At 44.6% G+C, this 25,662-nt stretch overlaps 1 protein-coding gene across 2 annotated transcripts in view; it reads right to left on the reverse strand.

Annotated features, from left to right (window-relative positions):
• LOC149335095 (uncharacterized) overlaps positions 1-25,662 on the reverse strand; it is a 49,273-nt gene that overhangs the window by 14,568 nt on the left and 9,043 nt on the right. The window contains exon 1 of one of the 2 annotated variants that reach the window (XM_089551779.1): positions 9,480-11,124. The exons of the other annotated variant lie outside the window; for it this stretch is intronic. The gene's annotated coding sequence lies outside the window, so the exon portion shown is untranslated. Of the gene's footprint in view, positions 1-9,479; positions 11,125-25,662 lie in introns of those variants that run through there. 2 annotated transcript variants of the gene reach the window in all.

Genomic DNA, 25,662 nt, shown 5'->3' on the forward strand with positions numbered 1-25,662 from the left:
ATGTCGACATAATACACACCACTTTCACACACACATATACACATTAACTGCATTCATCAGAATTCATATACCATAAATAAAATCAACTGTACAAGACGTCAAGGTTTCTAATATGTTCATGCATTGTATGGCCTTTATTAAGATTATTTAACAGTCTTGGAATTACATTACACAACATTTGCATTCGATAGTTTGTTCGTGATGAGGGAACTTCCCAGAGTTCTGTGTGCCGTGTGTGATATGGGTGAATGTTGTGACCTATGTTTGCTAACTGCAAGAGGAAGTTACTTTGTTTTTTATCTTTCACTAGGGCCTTACATAAACAGAAATCATAATAGTGTTCCATGTTTACTAAGTTAAGTTCTTTAAGAAGTGCAATAGATGAACATATTGGAGGTGAGTTTGTAACAATTCTTACAATTTTCTTTTGAACGCGACCAAGTTTAGCAATATTTTTACATGTACTATTTCCCCACACGAGAAAACAGTAACGTACAGTGGACATGAAAAGTGTGTGGTATAGCAAAAGTCTGACGTTAAATGGAAGTACGTCGCGATGGCGATAAAGCAAACCTGTGGTGCGAGGTAGTTCAGTTGTTATGAACCTGTTCTTTGCCAGTTGCAGCCACCCTATCCCCACACCTCATCCGCCCGCCTAACTTTGCCGCCCCCTGCTATGCTTGCCTTATCTTGGAATCTACTCCGTTGCGCTTAAGGACCGGCGGTTGTCTTGCCTTTGCACTACATGCCCTGCCCAAGCCCGTTTCTTCATCTTGATTTCGACTAGGATGTCATTAGCCCGGGTTTGTTCCCTCACTCACCCCGCACGCCCTGCTCGTTAGCTTCCATATTTCTGCCCGATAGGTGAGCAGCGGTAAGATACAGCTGTTGTATACTTTTCTCCTGAGGGATATTGGTAAACTGCCATTCATGACCTGAGAGAACCTGCCATATGCGCTGCACCCCACTCTTATTCTTCTAGTTATTTCCCTCTCATGATCCAGATCAGCGCTCACTACCTGCCCTAAGTCGACATATTCCATTACTACTTCGAGCACCTCGCTGGATGCTATGAATGATATATTAATTAAGGAAGAAAGTAGCAAATAGCCATTAATTCTTTCGCGTCATATCCTTAAGGCGGAGCTCAAGTGTATCCCTAATTGTCTCTTTTTATGTTGCATCCAACTATAGAAGCATTTTGTACGCCCTCTGTCGTGGAAGGCCCGCAGCTGCGCCGAAATGCTGAGAGATCTACTAAGCAGCGTAACGAATCTGCTTACGCAGCGCGTCTACCGTCAGCGCCACTATACGGGTTTCATTTCCTTCGGATCGATCGGCGTACACAGCGTCGTGCTGGGCAGTGGCCTTCAGGCTGGCCTACTCTGTTTTCCTCGCTTTGGCAAGGGCTGCATTACCTGTCAGAGTAAGCAGAGTGGATGAAAGAGCAGCCTAGCAACAAGGCGAGCGAATTGTGTGCGAAAAACAGTAGCGTGACAAAACAAATTACTATGGCTTGTTTACTGCGTGTTTTCTAGTTGATGAGCTTATTTGACTCTAAAAACAGCCACTCGTGTCCATGGCCCTTTATGCCTGCATGCAAGGTCTCATTTTCAGCGTGCACTCATTCTCTGTTGTACTTCGGTTGTAGTGCATTGGACTCGCTTTTCGCAAAAAATATTGAACAGAATGTAATGAGAGACGCAGAATTCAAACCGTTGTAGAGACAGTGATGAAAAAACGGGTTAAGAAGTGGAATTGAGGCAAATAAGAACTTCGGCAAACATACGTCTGAAATTGCCCCGCCGCAGTGGCTCAGTGGTTATGGCGCTCGACTGCTGGCCCGAAAGACGTGGGTTCGATCACGGCGCCGCGGCGGCTGAATTTCGATGGAGGCTAAATTCTAGAGCCCGTGTACTGTGCGATGTCAGTGCACGTTAGAGAACCCCAGGTGGTGTCGAAATTTCCGGAGCCCTTCACTACGGCGTCTCTCATAGCCTGAGTCGCTTTGGGACGTTAAACCCTAATAAACCAGCCAACGTACGTCTGAAATTACCATGCGAGTTAAAAAGTGGAGACAAACATACAAAACAGAGTAGTTAGAGTAAAGCGTTATAAAATGCGGAAGAACGTACATTGTGGGTGGTACAGCGCGAAACAGAAGAAAGCACAAAAGAAAGTGATCCGACGCTTATTGTCGTGATAATCGTGCCCAACAACTCTGGACGGGAGCATCTTGAACGGGAAAGAGTATATGAGCGCAATTTTTTCATATATTTTATAATTTCACTATAACAGTCAATATACCCGCAAATCTCCCGTCGGCCGGCTTGATTTAATTTTTTTTTTTTTGCTATCAATGTTTTTGCTGTCGTCCAAAGCTTTCCCCATTGGCTTTCTACGGCAGTCAGCTTCTCGATGCTAGAGATGGAAACACTATAAAAGAAAATTTTCTACATATTGGAAGAATGGATCATTATGTTCAATATTTCTACACAAGTGCCTCACAGTTTTCTAATATTCAAAATTTTTATCCAAGAATGTTGGACCTGGCCAGTTTCAGCAGCAGTTCGGCTGTTGCGGAATACTTATCCTAGTCAGAGTCTTTAGTAGCTGTGGGTAGGGGTATGTGTCATAGAGGGGTATACAGCTATAGACTAGACGTGCATCACGCTTACGATCGTGCGTGCCCTTTTTGCAGAACGTAACCAGGCAACGGGATTTGTTTCTTAGCCATGTATCATACCACTTATAGAACGACTCAGGCTCTCGGTCTCTGTCAGGCAAAAAGAACTCTCGTCTCACCTTTCGAGAACCTTGGGCTTAATCGGTGCCGTACATTTTAAGCAAGTTTTCGTTTCGATGGAGGCGAAATTCTAGTGGTCCGTGTACTGTGCGATGTCAGTGCACGTTAAAGAACACCAGGCGGTCTAAATTTCCGGAGCCCTTCACTACGGCGTCCCTCATAGCCTGAGTCTCTTTGGGACGTTAAACCCCTATAACCAATAACCAACCAACAAATAAGCAGTTTTTCGTCCTTTTCGACGAAAAGGTGGTCCTCTCGAAGGCGAACTACGTTGTCACAAATATTAAACCTTCGCGAGACTAGATGTGGAGAAATTATCCGTTAGTATGCTGCCAATTATCCCTTGGGGCGCAAGTGTTCGTCTGCAGCTAGCAACGTAGGGGTTCAACGGTTCGCCCAAGAAGAGCAATAAAAAGAAAATCGCTGACTCGTAGGTTGGGAGCCGGACGTGTTATTCACTAGAACAGTGCTACAACCGATTCATCCTAACAAATACGTGGTTTATATAGGTTACATACAGTTGGTAAGTGTAACCAAGTCACGATTTATAGCACGTATTCTATTATTCGTGCTAAGTGTGGCTATTTCACTGCCATACTCTTCCATGGTACGCCTTGATAAGCTTGAAATATAGACTATGCACTTATAACGGCGTTCGCGCAAAAAAATGTGGGCGAGCCGTGCATGTTTCGACGCAGAGGCTATGGTGGCACCGTGCTTCACATCCGTTGCTGCCATTGGCAACGTAAAATTGAAAATCGGTTTTTGAGGCAAGGAAATGGCGCAGTATCTGTCGCACATATCTCGGTGGACACGCAAACCGCGCCGTAAGGGAAGGGAGGAAGGTGGGAGTGAAAGAAGAAAGGAAGAAAGAGGCGCCGTAATAGAGGTCTCCGGAATAATTTCGACCACCTGTGGTTCTTTAACGTGCGCTGACATCGCACAGCACACGAACGCCTTCTGCGTCTCGCCTCCATGGAAACGTGGCCGCCGCGGCCGGGATCGAACCCGCGCCCGAGAACCGAGAACTGTTGTTGCTATTGTTGCCTCTGAAGGAATGGCACATACTCTGTCAGGGCGTTCCTTCTAATCCTCCTTTAGCGTTTGCGCTTGGTTTCCTTCCTCGACGCCAGGTGTAGCGGCGATATCGATTCGACAGACACGGGCTCATATAAACGCGGCCGGGTCGGGCTAAGTGAGCCCGGCATCTGGCGCAACCAGACTCGACGCATAACGTCGGGCTCCTGTAAACGAAGCAGGTGTCACGCTAGCCGCTAAAAGCTACTTAACACGCACTTGCATCAACTGCTTTTGCTGAGTTTTGCGCACTACGCGAATTGCGTACATGTTGCGCAATTTTTTTCGTCGGTCGAGACCATGGCTGGGTAGCCCCAGTTTATTTCATGGGGTGGGCCCTCAAACTACTCTAAACTAACTCGGTATCTTGCACCAAGGCCAATAAATTTTCTACGTGTCAGAATGATTCCTCTTGGGCCAGCGCTTTGGCATCTGCAATTTGGCCACTCACGATTGGCCAGCTCATGTGTCAATCATGAGCCGTTTCTTGTCAAAAACGGTGATTAATATGTGCAAACACTGGGATCAACGCTTTCAAGCAGCTTTTTGCCGCAATGATAGAACGCTGAAAGGCGGAACAAAGTGCTTTCTATCCGCCAAGTTTTCGTTGAATGCGCTCTTGGCCCTGGCGAGATTGGCACTTTCGGCCAGCTTCACGAGTTCCAGCCTTTGACTTTTGAATGAGTTCTTCCATGCAGTCACAATAAGTTTTTACATACATTTCACATGCTTTCTTTGGCACCATGGATCGTTAAGCGCTTGACAATTTCTATTCCGTTGTGGGACATTCCTCCTGCAGCGGCATTTTCTGCCAGGACAACGAAGAAATGTCCGACGTATATACGTGGAAGAATCGTTGTATACTAGGTATTTCAGGGAAGACTTGTAAGTCTCAGTAATAGGTTTTCGAGCTAAAAGCATGGCCTTTTCAGCATTAAAGGGATACTGAGGCGTTTTTCGAATCAGCTAACCTTCTAGGGTTTTGAAGTAGTGTCATTGCTGATCACGTCTGTGAAATTATTTTTTCGATTTTGGCTAAAACAGCAGCGCAATCACCAATTAAAAACGCGATGTTCAAAAATCCCGCGCCCCGCGCAGGAGAGGGGAACAGCGGAGAGGGAAACCTCGTCCATGTCGGCCAGCGTGACGTCATGTTGAGGAGCCGGGGATGCTTCGGCGCACCCGAGCGCGCTTTCAGCGCGCGTTGTTTCTCATGCTGCATGCGTTGTTCCTCGTACTGCGTGCGTTGCGACGTACAAAACGTGTCAGCCGATCTTGAGAATCAGATTCAACAGGTACTACTCTGCGTTCGTGTCCACGAACAACTACGGCCGCGACTGTGTCGTCTTCCACTGTTTTCCGCAATACTACAAGCTCGCAGCACAACCGCTCGCTGCTGTGACGAAGAATTCAAGCCGACTAAAGCAAGCTTACTCTGCTCGAAACACTTTCGTAAGAGCGGCTACAGGCAGAGCTTGTCCTAGTGTGATCTCTGGAGATTTCTGTCGAAAAGGCGCGGCTGAACCATGACACAGTTCCATCGATTTCCTCGCGCATAAGAGGCGTGTCACCATTCCGAAGAAGCGCCTCTTTTAAAAGTAGAAACATGCTCACTTAGCCCCTGAAGAAACCTTATAGAGGCTTAATCATGTGTCGCTCTCCTCAGCTTAGGTGCGGCCAGACCACCTGAGACGTGCTCAGCAAGGCTCGGTTAGTGATTTTATACTCGGTTCGACGTGTCCAAGCAAGCAAGCAAGCAAGCAAGAAAGCAGAGCAAAGCACAATAAAGCAAAGCAAGCAAGCATCGAAGCTCTTCATATGCGGCATCTCGTTTAATCCTAGCTAAGCAATTAATATGAAAGCGTTCGACGTTGATTTCGGATGCAAATTTATGAGAGAAATGAATGCCAACCGAGTTTTTGCAAAAAAACACCGCAACCTTACTCGGTTTCTTCATCAAGTTGTGGCAGCGGGCGAGTTGCAGCTAGCTTGGCTTTTAAACACACATATAGTCGGCAACTACTTCACTGAACCTAAACTGCAAATCTAGGAAGGGTGAACGTTTCCGAGCAGCGATTAATATTTTCTGGCATCTGCTGAACGCGCCAGGAGTGAAGCGTATTTGTGCGCGTATTTGGCTTGGTTTCCAGCGCACCATGATTGCGTCACTATCTTGTGGTCACATGCCTCGCAGTGCTTGGCCACTGCGCTTCGCTAATTTTGACACCAACTTTGTGCTCCTTCATCGTTCACTTGAAATACTTTCTTGCCCCAACCTGCAACGCCGGGTATTGAGAACAGGATTTACACAGTTCTTTGGGCCTTTTCTTTAGGATGACGCTCTTCCGGGCGAGCCAGGAGGCGTCCGGTGGTGGTAATTGACTTACTTGAGTATTGTTCGCACCCCTTCCTTTCCGAGAATACGAGCCGATGTTGTGCTGGCACCTTTTACGCATGGTCTGTATCGCGTCTTTGACGCTGGCGTATGCTTGTGCTAGGCATAGAATTTTTTGCTTGTGTCTTTTTTGGTTTCAGGCGATACGTGGAATGAGCAAACTGTAGTATCTTTTACTTCGGTGGTCAGTAAAAAAAAAATAGTCGCCGTATTCGCTTTTACAACGACACGGAAAGCTGCGATCTGCCCTCAACGCAGCGCCGGATCCGCATCGGCAGCTGCTCCAGTCCTCAAAGTGACGTCACGACCTCTCTTGACCAATCACGGGCGGCGGCGCGCCGCGCGGCGTGCCCCGCGGCACAGGCCGCATATTTCGGCTAAAAAAGGCAATTCGCGCTTGTTTTTGCCTTATTTGGATGCGATATTCCAGTATACAGCATGAAAAACTATAGGATGCCGCTGCCAGCCCGATTTTCGGAAAAAGTGCTTCAGTCTCCCTTTAAGTGTTGGTGGACACCTGAAAACCAGGGAATCATTTTAGGTAGTAAGATGGTTATCTAATTTTTAGCAATAAACTTTTAACTACTAGAGTCAGGTACCTAGTTGCATTTAGAGATTTACAGCCGGCCGCTAGTAACAGCCATATCAGTTTTCAGAATTTAGGAAACGCGATTACCCTTGGCGCTGTGGCTCGACAAAATTTGGCTTTTGTGACTATTTACTTGCACTGGAAAGGTTTCTTTGCCTACATGCTTTTGGAACGCGAATATATTTTGGCACGATGTAGCGAAAAGTTTTTGGATCACAGAGACAAGGATAACTGCGTTTTCGGAATTCTAAAAACTGAAATGGCTATTATTAGCGACCGGTTACTAATTCTAATTATAACCAGTTGCCTAGTTGTGATAGTTAAAATTAATTATCAAGAATTAGTGAACCAGTTTAATATTTAAAACAATTCACCGGCTTTCCGGTGTCCGCAACACTAATAATATTATGTCGCAAACGGCGTATTTTACCCCAGAAAGCCTATTTTTGAAAATTACTTACACTTTCCTGAAACAGCCGCGTATCCTTGTAATGTTATTTGTTCATGCAGGATGCTATACGGCAATATCAACTGATGAGAATTTAATTCTTAGCATATCCAACGTCAGCGCGTTTTTCATAACTTCGAGCATTCGGGTGCTTCGTAATAAACTTTCAAAGTAAAGTAAGCTGAAAGTGCTGCTAAAAATAACATGTTCGATCGTATATAAGCCGTACAATTATATTTCACTCCTGTTTTACTCGGGCATTTCAAATTTCTGCTGTTTTTTCTCCGGCCGGCTCTTAAATCCAATAAGCTTCAATTTCATTTTATTGCTTGCTGAAACACAGTGTTTCACGACGTACTCGAAAATGTGCGCCTCCATGCTTGAAACAACGTAAAGAATGAGACTGAAAGGGATAACCACCACGAGAGAGGACAATCAAGTGGAAGTTTTATTTCAGGAATCGCGAAAACATGTACAGGCTTGGAAGATCGATTCAAGCCCATAAAACCCTGTAAGAAGCCAACTATTTTTCCCGGTAAAACTTGTTTTTCTGATATCGCTTTTTTATCCAAACGCGTGCGACCTTACTTCGCCACCACGCGTCCTTGCCCGGCAGCTTCATTAGAGACAATAGACTTTTAAACACAGTTAAAACAGTTTTGGAACATAGACACATCTTTCCTCGACCAGAAGTGCCGTATCCTGGTTTCATTCTATTTTTACGCCCTACTCTCCTAATATGTTGGTTGTCGTTCCTTTTTTAGTTACACTTTGTCCTATGTAGAGAGTTTCTTCCTATATTGGCCACAGTCGTAGCCTCAGCTCAGCAGCATAAAGCAAGGAAATGAACACTCGAATTAAAGCAGAGTTGTTACAAGTTTTAACACAAAGTGTGTGAAGAGTCGAAATATGCTTTCATCGCCCCAGGAAGCATACTGAGCCCTTCACAGTATTCTTTTTTAAAGTAAAAATTTGCTAATCTAACTGTGTACATTCTATTAACATAAAACCTCATGGAATAATCAAAGATTGGCACCTCTAAGACATCTGAAAATGTGTGTTTTTGCGCTGGCGTTTTTCTTTGTATTTATTGTAACCGACAAAAACGTTAGCGACAACTGGCCGTAATATGCCTTATTATGTTTAAACTCATGAGATAAGAACTTAACCAACAATGGGCTCTGTAAGCGCATGATTTTAAGCCTACAAATATAATAATTAAGAAGGTACCAATGACCGTTTTCATGTGGGCAAGTTTCATCCCGGTCATTTATATATTTACATGTAAAGCACATGCCTCGATTGTTGTACTTTCAACAAATAACCTCATTCAAAAAAAAAAAAAGACAGGACGCGTTTCCCTCCGTCCTAAAATAGTAACCGAAAGCGCCAAAGAAGCCTCGAAACCAGACTTATGTTTGCGGAACCCGAAAAGAGCGTGCTTTGTACGCGGCCAATGTTTTAGTTCCCTCTGTGCACCTTTCTTTCAGTTAGAAGCGCTTGAGAAATAAAAAGAACAGCCGCTGTCTACTGCTTACCATTCCGAGCGCGTGCGAGATCGGGCATTTGTTTCAGAATCCGAAACCTTCCCCGCATTCTTCTCCTTCTCTCTCTCTCTCTCTCTCTTTTTTTTTTTTTTGCAGTAATCCAGCTGTTGCTGCCGCACGTTGACGATCAACAGGTACGCCCTTTCCGAGGCTTCCGTTCGCCTTTCATCGAAGCCAAGGTTCTACAACCAAAACTAAACGCACAAACTATAAGACTAAAAGAACACGAAACAAACGCTATACCGAAAACCTTTCAACCGATGACTAGGAGGGAACACAAGTACGCCGTAGAAACCTCGATTCGCGGCGTTCAACAGGTTCGTCAGATCAATGCATTTATGACTAGCCACTTGTTCCCAGGGCCACCAGAATGTCCATAGAAGAGACAACATAATTTATGGAGAGCTGGTCAATAGAAAGTGAAGCTGAGTGAGAAAAAAAAGTCATAAATAAAAGAAGAATTCAGTTGTCGTTTCGCGCCGACAGGTGCGTGGGATGACCGTCCAACGATTACCTGCACCCGTCACGGGGAACCAATGCCCTAAAGGGAGACTGCGATAAGACTAGCTAGTCGGGAAGCGAAGCGAAATCCACCTATAGGAGCAGCAGCAGCTCACCTTGAAATTCACCGATGTGGCGACGGCGGCGATCCTCCAGCGTCCTCGCTAGCGCCGTTGTCGTCTCGCTCGTCGTTGTCGGCCATGGCGCTGTCTCGCGCGCGCTGCTCTCCCAGCGTCCAGCCTGTGGCGCGCTTAAACCCTCTCCTCCAAATCCTCCTCGTCCTCTTCTCTCCTCCATTCCGGCCGTCACGTTCCTCCTCTCTGCTCCGGCATTGTGGTCGCTCCGGACCCAAAAAAGAAAAAAAACCAAAAGCGTCCTAGCGCGCAGAGCGTCGTCTCGACAAAACGATGATGATGTAGCAGCTGCAGCTGCGTCGTTGTCGAAGTCCTCTTGGTCGCTGGGCGGAGGATGACGTCTCTTGCGCGCCGCCGCCTTTGACCACTACTGCTGGTGTCGCGGCGAACGAAGCCGAAAGAGCGGAGGCGTGCAATGCCGTCCAGGCACGCGCGACCTGTTTGAGTCCGGCGAGGAGGCAGCGTCTACGTGACGGCGCCGAGGCACTGTCGAGGAGACCGGCGAGCCGGGCTGCTGCTGCTGCGCGTCGGAGGCGGCCACCTGTGCTCCCATTGCGCAAGAAACGGACCGAGCCGCGTGCGCAGCGCTCTGCGCGCCAAGGCGTTTGTGGACGTGCGTGTCTGTTTGTCTGTTTCCAATCCAGGAGAGAATAGAAGAGAGAGAGGGGGTGACCCTTTCTCTCCTCGTTTTGTCCTCCGCACTCCACCGTGCGCGCTCATCGTCGTTTCCTCTTCGCTAAGCTGTTCGCTCCGGGAAAGAGAGGAGAGATGATCGGAGAAAGAGAGGAGGAGATAGAAAGGAGAATAAGGGAAGTGCGCATGCGCTCTGCTATCGATTTTTGTGTGGCTTTGTGCGAGGAGGTGAGGGAGGGGCGCCTCCTGTCGTGTTTGTTGCAGGGACACGGAGCGTCGCGCGCCTTGACCGAGGCTGCAGCCGAGGTGTGACTTGTTTCTTTTGCCCAGTGGGAGAGAGGAAGGGGCCGTCGGGAGGCCAGGGTCGTTGCCTTTTGGGAGAAAGGGTTGGACCGCTCTTTCAGCCTTCATCTTGGTGGGCCAGGGGCAGCGGTCAGGGTTGTGGGGTTGATTGGGTATTGACGTGCACATAAGCCAGAGCAAGCGAATAGAATATGAAATAAATTCCGTTGGCGTCGACGAAACAAAACTCAGTAAATACGTATTGAAAACCAAATGGAACGGCTGCAGAAAAGGTAGGAGCGTTGCTGTCGGGTCATGCCATGTGCCCGAATAAATGTTTCTTGTCGAAACCAAAACGCACAAAAAAAAATAGTCACGGAAGTGACGTAGCGATGAGAACGCCGGTCGACTAAGCAAGTAACATTAAGAATTCAATGGAAAACCATACCCGCAAATTCTGAACAAGCGAATTTTTCAAAGGGAAGTTGTTTATGAACGCAATTTTTTCACATAACTTAAGGCATCACTACAACAATCAATATACCCCCAGATCTCCCCTCGAGGGGCTTGTAGTTTTGCTCATTATGTTTTGCTACCATCCAACACATTCCCACTGATTTTCTATGGCAGCTAGAACTACTCGATGCGTGCGATGGACAATCATTAAAAAAAAACGACTGCAACAAATCGGAAGATCGGACCCTTAGCTGCAATATTTCCGTAGCAGTATCTTAAAATATTTCACAGCTGCCTCGCAATTAAACTGATGTCTAAGAATTTTGTACTTGAGTATGACAAACTAACGTACAAGATTTCGAAACCTGTATGAGAGACTGAGCCGTGCTCAATGCGTATCAGTAGCATTTCCTAAAGGAATCAACATCGCAGAGAGCTATTACACTTCTGTGATTAATTGTTCCACCTTGCCTCAGTGTTTTTATAAGCATTATGTTCAGTATGTATCCTGTGCTTCAGTGCTCTGTAGTTGTTGTTTCTTTTGTAAAGAGTATGAAACAACGCAGGATTATAATAAATTAGCTATTTTACTCGAGCGGCGCACACCAAACATTTGAGTACTTTGCGGCATTGCTCCCCTGATACTTTAGTTTTTTCTTGTGGTGGTACTTCCGTCAGTTTATCGACAGATACTCGAATAAGTTTCGGCACAGATGAAACAGATCGCAGAGTTACTAGCAGATTTTTTTATGTGCGGACAACTATGACTCACAAAATTAAAAAGTAAAAAGTACCATCACGAGATAAAGTTGGGAACAACAGTTCCCCATGCTGTCACAACGTTTTCGTTTCATGTGACCCGGCTCTGAAGATCATTTGGTTTACCAGTGATATCAGCGGTCACCGAGAAAAAAGAAAACCTTTGTACAAAACTAAAATCAGAGGCGAAGAATGTGGTAGTAATTTTTTTGGTCATCTAACTTGATGTCTTGCCTAACATACTGTTTTGCAATTAATGCTTCTTTTTGGCTGAGTACTCGACAAGGAAACAATTTCAAAGATGACGTCTGTGCTTCGAAAACTTAGTCGTTCCTCTTTCTCTTCAGTCTAGTGCTTTATGGATATAGAGAGGAAGGAGATCATAAAGTCAAGATCAGGCAACGCGACTTCAGTCAACTCAATTTCACGCTTCATATCATCGCTCCCTGGGCTCCCAGCAGAATCGAATACGATTGCCTGCGTTTCGTAAATTTGATTTCTAAACCAGTTATTCGCTTAACTTCTCCCTTTCCTTGCGTGAGTGATTTAACTGCGACCCCTGTGTGAGATCGTCGGGCAGTTTTTGCTAAAAAAACAGCGCGAACAAACGGGGACGAGACGAAGAATACACAGGAACAAGCCCTGACTCTCAACTAAAGTTTAATCACAGGAAACACGCTTATAAAAGGAAACAGAAAACAAAAAAAAAACACCACCAAAATCAAAATGCATGTGTTACTAAGCGATATCCAGATATGCAACCTCACAGTCACGCAGGAGCAGGGAAGGTTTGCTGACACACAATCTTGCTTTCTTTGCCATGTTGTACGCCTCGATAATTTCCCTGGTCAACTGGTCGGGGTGTTTGTACAAAATGTCAGTAAAATGCAAGGACGGAAAACGTGATTGACACGCTCGGCAATGATCAACTAGGTTAGTGGAGCGATTAGATTCTAATGAATTGAGATGTTCTCCGAGTCGTGTGTTGATACAACGTCCCGTTTGCCCAATGTATATCTGACCACAGGATAGGGGGATTTTATAAACTACCCCTTTGGAGCACGGCACAAAACCTTTAGCGTGCTTAACACCACAGGACGCTACAGATTTCTTGGGGTTGCGGGACTTATTTTCTACTGCTGAACAAATTTTACTGAGCGTATTCGGGGCCGAAAAAACCACGTCAACTTTATACCTATGGGCCACATTTTTAAGACCATGAGAAATGCGATGCACATAGGGAAGGACTGCGAAATTTTTCCGTTTCTGTTCTTTCTGTGAAGACAGCAGCAATGTCGGCGCTTTAAGCTTTTTAATTATTTTATTTCAACCCAAAGTGATAAGCTCAGCTGGATATCCTGCTTCCTTAAGTCTCTTAGCCTGATTAGCAAAGCTTTCTTGCATAGCATGGTGACAAGATTTTGACAACGCAGATGACAAGGATGAAACAACAATTCCACATTTCACTACCTTAGAATGATGTGACTTATAGTTCAGCAGCGGTTTGTTGGCCCGTGGCGCGTAATTCCAACACATGCGTCCCTTCCCTTCAGTCAAACATAAATCTAAAAATTGTATCTGGTTATCGACCGGTACCTCAGTGGTGAACTGCAAACCCCATGCATTAGCTTAGAAAAAGAAAATTAGAAAAAGAAAGCTTTCGAGTGACTACCCGTCCGCCTGTAAGAACAATTTCGTAAAGTGTTTGCATGAATATGTTTTTAAGAGAAAGTTAGCAATATATATCATAGCAATGCAACGAGAATGGAAGGCCGCAAAGAAAATTTCAAACCTCCAGACAACGTCCTCATGTTTCAGGAACCCTAGCTAAGTTAACATCTTTAAAGTTCAATTCTAGGCACCAGTTTTCTATTTTCGGTTTTTATCGTAAAGATGATCTTACTTTCCATCTCACTGAGTTCGTTTCTTTCTTGCGTTTTTCAGTTTGGTTTATTTATTTTCTCTAACAGTGGACGTAAGAAGGAATAAATTTGGTTTAGACCTAGCTTTCACGTTGCCTTGCCTGGTCACAGGGTAATAAGACAAAGTAAGCAACACTGGTGTAGCTTGAAATTGAAAGTTTGTGAACTAGAGCAGAGCACTGCCGACACACCCGCTCGTGAAAGCATGTTGTCGCCGTGCTGCACATGGTGAATTTAGAAATGCGAGCGTGCTTCGGATTTGCAGAGAACAAGGAGGCAGATATAGCAACGAGATCGCAAAGTACAAAAGGTGCCGATACATCGTTACCACTATGATATAGGTCAAGTTTCTCAACCTTACGTTTGTGTAATGCAATAAAAGAGTGGGGCGTTGTTTTGAGCATTTTATTATGGTATAGTTTCTTCTCAACGACCTGCAACACCCTTTGTACTCAATCGTTAGTTCGAGCTAGTTAACCTTGATTCATTTAAGCACTGTATATTATAGTGTTTTCACTTCTTTTCGGCTCTGGCAGTCGTACTTAGATCTCAGCTTGCAATGCATTCAAGGGACACTGAGGAGAGCACTATTAATATATTTTTTATAGCAAAATCCGATAGTTCGGCATGTCATGGCTTTGTTGCCACTTGGCCGGCAGCGAAAAATGCATTTATTTCTAAGAAATTTGGATTCGAAGTTGAAAAGGTTTTTCCCGCCGCTGTGATTCAAACTTGGGATTCGGCTATGACGACAGAGGACTAAGTGACGTGAAACATGACGTGACATGACGTGATGCAGACTCCGTGATTTCTGCGGCCAGCAGTGCGGCCTAGCAGCAGCCGAAAAGAAAGCTACCGCCGGCCGCACGTTGAAGGCATCTATCGGCTATTGCGGCCGTCGCTACAGTCGCTTCGCTTACGTTTGCACCGACGTTTTGCGAGCGTTACGATGGATCTCGTTCTCGAAGTCGTCAACGAAGTTCTCGCAAATAGACACCTTTAGCATACCGTGTACCTTGATACCGCTAGCGGAATACCGGGAGCCCGCCTAACGCCGGCGAGCAGGCGCTGATTGGTCCCGATGCTTCAGGCGAGCGCGCAGCTGCCCGGCACGTGGCGCCATCTGGCGACGTCAAGGAGATTTGCGCATGCATTAGATGCGCCTCAGTGATTTGTGCATCTCGTGTCCTAGCGTTGCTAGAACCATTGGTTCTAGCAACACTGTTTTGTTATATGACGTCATGACGCTTGTACTTGCGGGTTTAGCCTGTGGCGGCGATACCTATATTTTGATTCTTGCTCTTTTCTACGTTACAAGAGCTTTGTTGTCAGTATGAGTGGCGTTTTTGTAATCAGGAGCTGGTATTCTGTCGATACAAGCCAACTTCAATTTCTCCTCAGTGTCCCTTTCACATTTTTTACTTGATTGTAAAGCTGGCTTCACTGACTAAGAGTAGTTGATGAGGGTAAGCCTCTAACCCACTCCCGAAGGCCACTCGGGAGCAAGCCACAGATAAACCGGGCATGAAAGTGCGTCCAGCTTTTCTTCCAAGTTTGAAAGAATAACGCAACACTAAGGAACATCTTAAGAAGCAAAAAACAAATGCAACGTCTCTAAGCGGTTCACCTACGTATCGCCCAATCGTCAGCGAAGCCGCATCGAAGAAAGCGACCCTACTGCAGCAAAGGAAATAAAGTCGAACCGGTCGCCTTGAATAGAAAAGGAGACCGCCGTGTTTAGTGTCCCCTAGAAAGCCCAGAAATTAATCGCAGTTATTTTTTTTTTGCCCCTTGAAACTGAAAGGATGACATATTCCCAGAACGGCGGATCATGTTCGGAAAATGGGGAGCGGAGATTAGAAGATCAGAATGACAGCACGCTGAGGAGACGGGGACAAAAGAAAGTAAAGGTACAGAACAAGTTGGTTCACGTCTTAAGAAGGCTTTTGCGCTACATGGAATGTTGCCAAGAGCGGCTCCAAAGATGTATTGAAAGGCTTGAAAGTGATGAGCTCTTTTTTATTCCCTTGTTGCTCACAAGTATCCGTCTTACGGTCCTAGCTGGATTCAAATCAGGGCTTAAATATGAAAAGCCTCTGCTGTAAGCTCTAGGCACCAATTTTGGTGGCTTTGTGATGTCTGCGCTTGTATTGTACGCAAGGTGAGTGAATTGGGTGACATTGCAAATGAAAGATAAGGTAGGGCTGTGTAATGTCAAATGTTTCAGAAAGAGGTGGATCCTAATAGTTATCGTGAAGAACAATTTTAAAGAGATGCAAGGGGAATTTTCCATCGTTGTCGAACAAAATAGAGGCCCACAGAATATTTTTTTCACTCATTTTTTTTATAGTCTGGTGCTCAGGGCAGTTCTGACCTTCTACGCAGTATGCTTGGCCTTGATTGTCTTTTGAGGCGCTTAATATTAGTAAGGCTTTTGATATCTAAGGTGGAGTGAGACTTCAAAAATGGTCTTCAAAAATGGCTGTAGATTCATTTTATTTGCTGTCGCTTTTAAGCACAGCAATGAAAGTTATTAGCAACCTTCTAAAAGAAAACAGATATTTTTCATTCTTCCAATTTTTTACCTTTTTTAAATATGTACTAAATTCAGGGACCAGGAGTTTTGTATGAGAGCATCAACGGTTATTTTACAGAACTTGGCCTAACATTGTGTGTTTCTAGAAGAAACAATGCTATTTTTTTCTTGGTGCAATAAAATTTGCAGAAATGAATGTTTTTTTACTAATAAACATAAAAAAATTTGCCCAGGCTTTTGATTTCAGTCCTATTCATGTTAAAGGCATCAATTTAACCCTCAGGAAACATTTGTTTGCTTCCGCCCTATTGTTCCTGAGAAAAAGGTACATAAACCTCCAAAAATTCTTATTAATGTATAATATTTTTTTTTGCCGTGTTATCCCCACCCCTCATGTAATGTCCCGAAAGGGCCCTTTGAGGAATAATAAATAAATAAATAAATAAATAAAAAATATTGTTTTGAAAAAAAAGTGCAAATAAATCCTTCAAAATTTTCCCTTTTTTCTCTCCACATAACAAAGAAAACACACCACAAAAGCATTTTGAAGTCTCTAGTACCAAAACACAATGTACGAGTATTTTCTGCAATCTAAAGAAATTCTCCATCAGAAGCTCGCAAAATCTAAAAAAAAATATATATTTTTTCCACAGAACAGTTTCATCCTTCATAACTTTGCTTTCAAAGCCGCCTCGGTGGCTCAGGGGTTACGGTGCTCGGCTGCTGACCCGAAAGACGCGGGTTCGATTCCTTCCGCGGTGGTCGCATTTCAGTGGAGGCGAAATTCTAGAGGCCCACGTACTATGCATCGTTAGCACACGTTAAACAACCCCGGGTCATCGAAATTCCCGGAACCCTTCACTGCGGCTTCCCTCATAGCATGGGTCGCCTTGGGACGTTAAACCCCCATAAACCATAAACCCTTTCGCTTTCCATGGGAGGACACAACTCAAGCGATGTTAGCAACGAATTGATTTTTTCTTAATGCTTGGCCGCCTTTATCTGGCTGTTACCTGGTTGAAGTGCTGAGGAGACAAAATGTAAGAGCCCTTCGTTTTGAAATCATGCCTGGAATAGCTGTACTAGCATACCTTCTTCCTCATAAGATCCCCTCGAAGCCTTCAAAAGTGTAATGAATAATAAATAAATGATCCCACCATCCCTTAGTCCCTTTTTTAATGCTGCATGGCAATGACCTGAATCGCTATCCCTATGAAGTACTGAAACAGAGGCATAAGCTTGAATATTAACATTGCTCTTATACTTAATCATTTACTGTAAATAGGAATACAGCGAAGGTTTCAAAGCGTCACGATAGTTAACGCGATAGCGTTAACTATCTCGGGCTGCAGTATTTTGTAAATAAAAATAAATAAATAAATAGCGTTACAGGCCACATTGTCCAGGAAATCCGGTGTCGGCGTTGTCGGTGTCGGTGTTGTGATCGAAAGTTCACTACCTTGACTCTGGCAGGTGGCGGTCAGAGAACGGCCTAGGAGGGAGGTTGGTCACTTAGGTCACGTGACCTGCGGCGTCATCACAACCTGCCCACCGGATAGAGATAATACTGGCCACCGTGGCAGGTTGCAGTTTAATAATTAGTCGCCCGGAAAGAGCAACCTGGGCCACACAAGGCCCACCGCTGGTAGCACCTGCCATCGCAGGGCAGTGGCGCATCGCTTAGCGGCTGCACCACTGCGCCAGGAGCGGTATGAATACTCCCAGGGATCCGTTGACAATTCAGAAATTAGTATGTAGTCGGTTTAATTCGGAACGTTAAATCTCTACTTTTGTCTGCTCAAGTACTTATTTCCCGCTATTTTCACAGATCTGACGGCGCGATTTTGGCGTTCTTTTTTTTTTGTGGCCTTGAGTCTAAAAATTTTCAACCTCTTAGTTCAATGCAGAAAGCACAAATAGTTGAGAGAGCTATGACAGTATAAAATACAGAAAAGAGACGTTTATTTTAAGTCAAGCTATAGCCTACCAGTAGCAGAAACTGCAAAATCTACTGTGGCTCCGATTATTGGGTGCATTGGAAACCTCTTGACATATTGCGCCTTTGATACGTCGTCTACGTTTATTAATAGATGTAGCCTATATTTGAAAGCCATAGTTTTAGAGTATTACTTCTAGCTACAAGGGGCATGTCCCCACCACACCTGTCAGACTCTGTCGCCGGTTATTTATCCTATCGCCTTCACATCTACCTAAGCCTACTTGTCTGACAAGCTTGAGTACACTCGTTCTTTCAGTGTGGGCAGTTGAGACTACAATCCCTCTTTCAGTACCTCATTCTGAATCATCTCTTCTGGCTTCACTTTGATGTTTTCGCATTAATTTCCCTGTTTTCGAAAATGCGCTGAGTGTTTTATTTTTTTTTCAGGTGTTCTTCAGCCGTTAAAGCACAGCAAATGATTGCAACACGACATGTTTCGTGACGATGCCTCACACCCGACTTTCCCGCACGCGACGCGATTCTCGGAAAACACAGCATCGCGCTCTGTTCGCGGTCGTTGCATGCAGCTTCGATAAACGTTAGCGGGGCTCGCAAAGAGGGTTTCCATGTTTTCAGGGTCTCTGCGGTGTTGTTCACATGTAGTGGATTCTCTGCCTCGCTGCCTCGTAGGTACAGCCACTACCTGCAACTAATTCTAGTCACGTTCACTCTTATACTGAACACGGCAGCTTGAATTCCCTACCCGCTATTACTTCCCTTTAGGCTCGACAGTTTACGCGTGCGTACGGTGTAATCATAATGCTCCAGATAGAGAGTGCTCAGCTCTCATTGAAAATAAAATGAACGCTTCTGTAATAGCCTTACCAGTTTTTTTCTTCTTTAATAGTGCTGTAGAGAGCGCTCGTGACGACGGCTCGTGACGAAGACCATTTTATTGTTATGTGAGGATCGTTCTAATTCAGTACAAACTGAGGCATGCTACCAGGGCATGGGGCGGGGCTGTCATAAGCTGTTGGAGGAAAGGGGGGGGGGGGGGGGGGCTGCGCGGACATCGACACCGATGACAAACAACGCAGTGGTTGCTCCGAACATGATACATAGATTACCGGGTGTCCCAGCTAAATGTAACCAAACTTTTAAAAAAGGCGAAGTGTCCTAGTCCAGTGAAACCAACTCAGCGTTGTTTATAGTCGAGTGGCCTAGTCATGAGTATTTTTTGCGCTCTTCAAAGTTAATTAATTAGTTAAGTTTAATTAGCTACCTTTTTAATTGTTAACTTCAGGAAGAAAGTGTCAATGCAAAAGTTTTAGATCCCCTCGAAAAACCGCTAGTAGGGCTGTTTCCGTCAAGTTGCGATTTACGTAGCTTCATTTATTGGCCTTAAAAGAAAGCTGTCACGTGACCAGCTGCTCGCTCACTTCTCTGCCCCAATGTGCACCCAAAGTCTCATCGAGGAGAGGACTTCAGAAAAAATAGATTTTATTCTTTAAGGCACGTCTTGGGACGTTGAAGTGGCACAGTTATGTGGAAGCTTTTTCTTACTGTGCGGGTTATGGTTAAAGGCAGGTAAAAAAACTACTTTACGTAAATATTACTTTGCTGCAAATGTCTCAGTAAGCTGTCTCTCAAAGCGATCTACAAGTTTTCCATTGGCACTTTGTTCCTCAAGTCAATAATTAAAAAGTTAGTTAATTAAGCTTAAGTAATTAGTCAACCTTGAAGAACGAAAAAATACTGCAGACTAGGTCAAGCGACTCTAAACAACCCTCATTTGGTTTCAGACGGCTTGGACACGCCGTGTTTTTTAAAAGCTTGGTTACACTTAGCTGGGACACCTGGTATACTGATACAACTGTAAAACAACACGCAGTATTTCCCGCATGCATCCTCGGATCGATTAATTTAAGAACAAACCGCGTGAACCTGTTTCAGTTAATCAAGTTAATCAAAATGAAGCAAAAGTTGGCGAATAGTACATTTTACTTTAGAGAAAGGAATGGGGCAAAAAAATTACTGCAGCGGATATAAACACCAACTCCTGCATCAATCAGTGCGTGTTTTACAGGAGAGCAATGAGGCATCGGATTGCCTTTACTACCGCAAGGTTTGCTGAAAATATTTGTGCCCGTTGTGTTGCCATTAACAAGCCTGGAATGCTCAGCGTATCAGTTCTGGTGCACAGTAAATAAATGATAATTCTTATTTCTGCCCACAGTATGCATGAATGAATAACACACTTGCAGAAACGCCTTTTCTAACATATTTATCTATGTAACGTCAATGTTTTGGCTGCCAGCAACACAGGAGCCCTGCTGGAGCCTAACTTAATGAATTAAATTAATGCAAACGCTTACCTTAACGTCTAACAGCGTAAAATTTCTTAGCTCTTAATACTTTATAGCAGATGACGGAGAACAGTTTGACGTTTTTTTTCTCGATTTGCTCATCAGCCTGCGTACATATACGGAGTTTTATCGTCCTCAGGCATTATGAGGTCATTTCAATTGCTCTAATCACTTCGTTTTTGAAAATAAACTCGCAATTCTTTATATATGTGCAATGAAGGGATTATTGTTGAAGAAATCCTGGAATCCTGATATCTGTTCCTGACAACTTTATCCTCACAACTTTTATCCAATATTTTGAATGCCTGGCTATGGCCGGATTAGCGACGGCAACAATAGGCCTTTTAATGCTGGCAACGCGGGGAGAAATAATGCTGCAGTAGTAGTAAAAATAGTAAAAGCAGTATTAGTAGTATTAGTGCTAGCAGTAGCTGCAGCAGTAATAGAGGGTGTGCCACTTGTAGCAGTAGTAGCGACTATTTTAGTAACATAGGTAGTAGTAGTGCGTCCTAGTATAGAGTAGGAACTGCAGCGTTTCTTTTCATTTAATTCATAAGTTCACTTCATTCAGTTCATAAGTATTAGTACTAATAGTAGCAGTAGTAGTAGTACTAGTAGTAAAACCCACTAGTAGTAGCAGCAGTAACCATTTATAAGTAGCAGCAGCAGTAGTAGTAATGGCACGTGCTAGGAGTTTCATCAGTAACAGTTCATAAGTAGTACCATGAGTACGTACTAGTAGTAGCAGCAGTAACAGAACTTAAGTAGTAGTAGTAGCAACAGTAGTCGTAGTTGTAGTCGTAGTAACCGTAGCAGAAGTGCAGCTAGTACCAGTAGCAGTAGCCGTAGCCGAGGTAGAGCTTGTACCAGTAGCAGAGCTAGTAGCAATGCTGTAGTAGTAGCAGCAGCAGTAGCAATAGAAATAGTACCGGTAATTGTAGTTGATGTAGTATTTATAGTAAAGACGTTGTTAATTTTGGGGTTTAAAGTGCAGAAGCGGCACATTGTCTGTAAGGGGCGCCGTAATGGAGGGCTCCAGATTGATGTAGACCACCTGGGGTTCTTTAATATGCGCTGACATCGCACAGCACACATGCGTTTTACGGCAGTCACATCCGAGGCCGAACCCGCGATCTTGGAGTCAGCAACTGAACGCCACAGCCACTGAGCCACCGCGGCGGGTAGTAGGGGTAGCGGTAGTAGCAGTTCTAGCAGTTAACAGCAGTAGTTAGTAATAGTGGATAGTAAGTAGTAGTACTGGTAGTTAGCAGGAGAAGTTACTAGTAGTAAGTAGAAAGTTCTTAGTAGTAGTAGAAGTAGTAGTAGTAGCGGTAGTAGTGGTAGTTGTGGTAGTAGTGGTAGTGGTGATGGTAGTAGTAGTAGTAGTAGTAGTAGGAGGAGGAGGAGGAGGAGGAGTATTAGGAGGAGTAGTAGTAGTAATAGTAGCAGTTGTATTATTTAGTGCTGTAGTTAGCAGTAGTAGTAATAGTAGCAGTAGTAGTCATAATAGTAGAAGTAGTAGTAATAGGAGTAGTAGTAGTAATAAAAGCAGCAGTGGTATTATTTATTGGAGCAGTTAGCAGTAGTAGTAATAGTAGCAGTAGTATTATTTAGTTGAGTAGTTAGCGTAGTAGCAATGATAAGATGCAGCTTTCATTTCCAAAACTAATTTTAGGCAGTGTTTGCGAAAATATTTTCCCTTGACTGTGTAAAGTAGGGAGATGCGGGGCCCAGCTTTCTTCCGCTCCTGATACTGCGTCTAAATGAAGCTTGACTGTGGCCCACCATGCTAGAGGCCGACCCTCCGATAAATGTCAAGTGGCAGGTAGCCGCGGTCCCGACGTGGTCGAGTCAGTGTTCGCGAAAGAGGACGGAACACGCTAGAATCCCGATATATGCGAGAGAAAAGTGCGCGAAAGACACGGAGGGCCGCGTAGCACGGACCGAACCACTGATCCTGACGAAATTGCTCTGCCAAGCCAAACAACGCGAGTGGACGAAACCCGGCTCTTCTCGTGTCAGGCGAAAGCGCACACAATGGCTTCCCATTACGGGCGCAATCAGAGCAACAGTGGTCGTCGCGAGCCATCCGTGTCGCGAGCGAACGCATCTCCCGTTACGGAAACTTGCCCGCTGCCGGCCAGACACTGCAATAGAGGAGCAAAACGAGAGGAACCCGACCGAAAAGAGTGCGGAGCGGCTCTCTAGTCGGAGCGGCTGCCCACGGTTTTTCACACGGATTAAGATTGAAAACCTTTGATTATTTATTTACTTATATCTAAATATTGACCATGCGAGGCGGTTATTAGAGTGTAATACAACGCAAAATGACTATGCCAACATTCTAAGGAAAACAGCGAGGTTTTGATAATTCATGAATGTGTGATTGCAACTATATTATAACTTATCGTACATAATTCATAGCATTTAAGTTATGTTCACAGATTGCATGAAATCACCAAGAAAAAACATTACGACATTATTTGAGCGCAGCATCAGTAGCGCTCAAATAGACGGTCCGGGTTTTTTTAGTTTAGCGCGGATACAGGTTGCAGGACACGTATCACGAGCAACGCCTCTCGGGAAAGCTGCCTAGCATGCTATGGGGCTTTGCATTAGCTTATTTACTCCATCAATCACTAAATACATCTACAAACTTCGTTTTGCCCTCTTCTCTTTATCTACATCCACCACTCTCCGCAGTTCCTTTCGAAAACTAGCACAACACACAAAGGAAAAGGTTTTGTTTATTTATTTACGCGTTTTTCTTCAAAAATTTGCACATTTAATTCTATACACCCCGGTGCTTGGTATTCTTTACATTAGTCTCACTGTCCAGAGGAATAGAAAAAGGCCCCGCCGCGGTGGCTCAGTGGTTACGGCGCTCGGCTGCTGTCCCGAAAGACGCGGGTTCGATCCCGGCCGCGGTGGCTGAATTTCGATGAAGGCGAAATTCTAGAGGCCCGTGTACTGTGCGATGTCAGTGCACGTTAAAGAACCCCAGGTGGTCGAAATTTCCGTAGCCCTCCACTACGGCGTCTCTCATAGCCTTAGTCGCTTTGGGACGTTAAACCCCAATAAACCAAACCAAGCCGAATACAAAAAGTGCATGTTTGGAGACTAGTCGCTGGGCTTGATACGGCCGGTAAATACACTGCCAAGCTCACCTGATAATCACCAGAACACCTCCTAGGCTCTGAAACGTAGTGTTTTTTTCGTTTTTCATTGGCGTTCTTTTCCAACTTAAACTAACTCTGGGTGCAACAAGGAAGTAATTACTCAATGGCATCCACCCAAGAGAAGCCATACGGCTACACAAGAAAGCTGTACAGCTTTCTGAGAAACTTCACAGTTAACGAAAAATTCTTCCTAGTCCAGGGTTCGAACCCAGGACCACCGCTTCACGGGGCAGTCGCTCTACCAACTGCGCTAACCGGGATGGCAAGCTTAATGTAGGGCGAGAGCACCCTAGGGCGATAGTTGGTAGAGCGACTGCTCCGATGAAGCGGTGGTCCCGGGTTCGAACCGCAGACCAGGATGAATTTTTCTTTAGCTGACAAGTTTCTGAGAAAGTTGTGCAGCTTTCCTATGTACCCGTAGGCTGCTCTTGGGTGGATGCCAATGAGTAATTACTCCCTCATTACATATCTACTCCGCCTTGGGGGATTCCCCTAAATATCTTACCATCACATTAGGTGTCTTGCTCTTCCACATTGAAGTATGGGTTTCCCGTTCTTTAAGAGCCATAAAGATAAGCCGACTTGCATGCCACGTAATTTATTTAAATGAGGAGGGATAGACTACTGTGTTACCATGAGGTTTCAGGAATATTTAACTTCAGTTTCAGTTCAGTTTCAGTTTATTTCCCACAACAAGTACAGGGCATGTACGAGGTGTGGCGGGGGTGACGGGATAAAAGCTGCGTCAAGGGCAGCTTGACTGGCCCCGTCTCCCCGAACAACATGGCAGCAAGCACGACAGTTCAGAAGGACATAAAATATATATGATGGGAAGAATAACAAGGAACAAATGAAAAAAAAAATATACGAACAAGATAAGTGCAAAAACAGTGAATGAGTGCATTAGTTAAAAAATACAATCAAATCTTACAGTATAGGTTAGTTAATAATGTCGAATAATTTTTTCTTGGTTAGAACCCGCAGCTGCTCTTCCGTTAGCTTATATTTGTTAAGTGTACTAGGCAGCCTGTTTCGAAGCATCTGGAGACCGTAGTTAGTACGTGATCGCGGAACGTGCCAGTGTTCATGGTGGCGGGTGGAGCGAGATGACATGTTAATCTGCAAGTTTGCAACGGCTCGTAATGTTGTTATATTTTTATGGATTTCAGATTTCAAAGATGCCAGCAACTGGCGCTCATAAAGCGTGGAAATTTTAGTAATCTTGTATTTAAGGAATAGGTCGGAAGTGTGGGCATTATATGGAGAGTTTGAAATGGCTATAACTGCATTTTTTTGTAATGTAACCAATCTATTTAGTGATTTCTTGATGCCAGTACCCCAAACAAGATGACAATATAAAAGACGAGGTGCAAAAAGCGTGTTATAGAGCATTAGTTTCTGGGGGACAGGTAAAAAATGTACTTTTCTCAATATACCTAATGCTTTGCACAGTTTAGTTTGTATGTTTTCGGCGTGAAAATCCCATAGCATGTTTTCATCAAAAACGACACCCAGGGATTTTGCTGATGAAGAAAATTCTATTTCAGTGCCGCCGGGTACCCACCGGTTTTCTTTAATGGGTACAAGATTTCTCCTGGCCTGGTGCTCGGTTCTTCTAGGCTGAAATGCTCGGGAAAAGGGTCTTAGACCAAACGGTTGCCTTGACGGATGAGTGATAAGTTCCCCCGCCAAGCAACCATAAGTCCGCCTCGTGCGGCATAAGCCCAATTTACACTTAGTCCCAGTAAGTGTAAATGCGAGCCTCGCGCAATAGTACCACTCATGTCCTCTGTTTTTCATATCGCAGAGAGGCAGCGTGTTGCGTAGTACGGGCACAGTTGTAGGCGGTGCTTAACAACTCTACTCGCGAACCTCTTCCTGCGTTTTCTCCAAGGCATGCTCTTTCTTCTAAGATTACATAAATTATAATTCACTACAGTCGCACGATGCAATTACAGTCGAACCTCGCTATAACGGAACGGTTTATAACGAAAAAATGGATATAGCGAAGGACTGACGATTTTCCTCGGACGCTCCGTCAACACGGGCTGTAAAGAAGCTATGGCTGTAACGAAGTAGCCGCCAGGCTCCTT

The sequence above is a fragment of the Amblyomma mixtum genome, chromosome 7 (genome assembly GCF_055824585.1).
Source record: "Amblyomma mixtum isolate Tamu chromosome 7, ASM5582458v1, whole genome shotgun sequence".
Taxonomy (NCBI): domain Eukaryota; kingdom Metazoa; phylum Arthropoda; class Arachnida; order Ixodida; family Ixodidae; genus Amblyomma; species Amblyomma mixtum.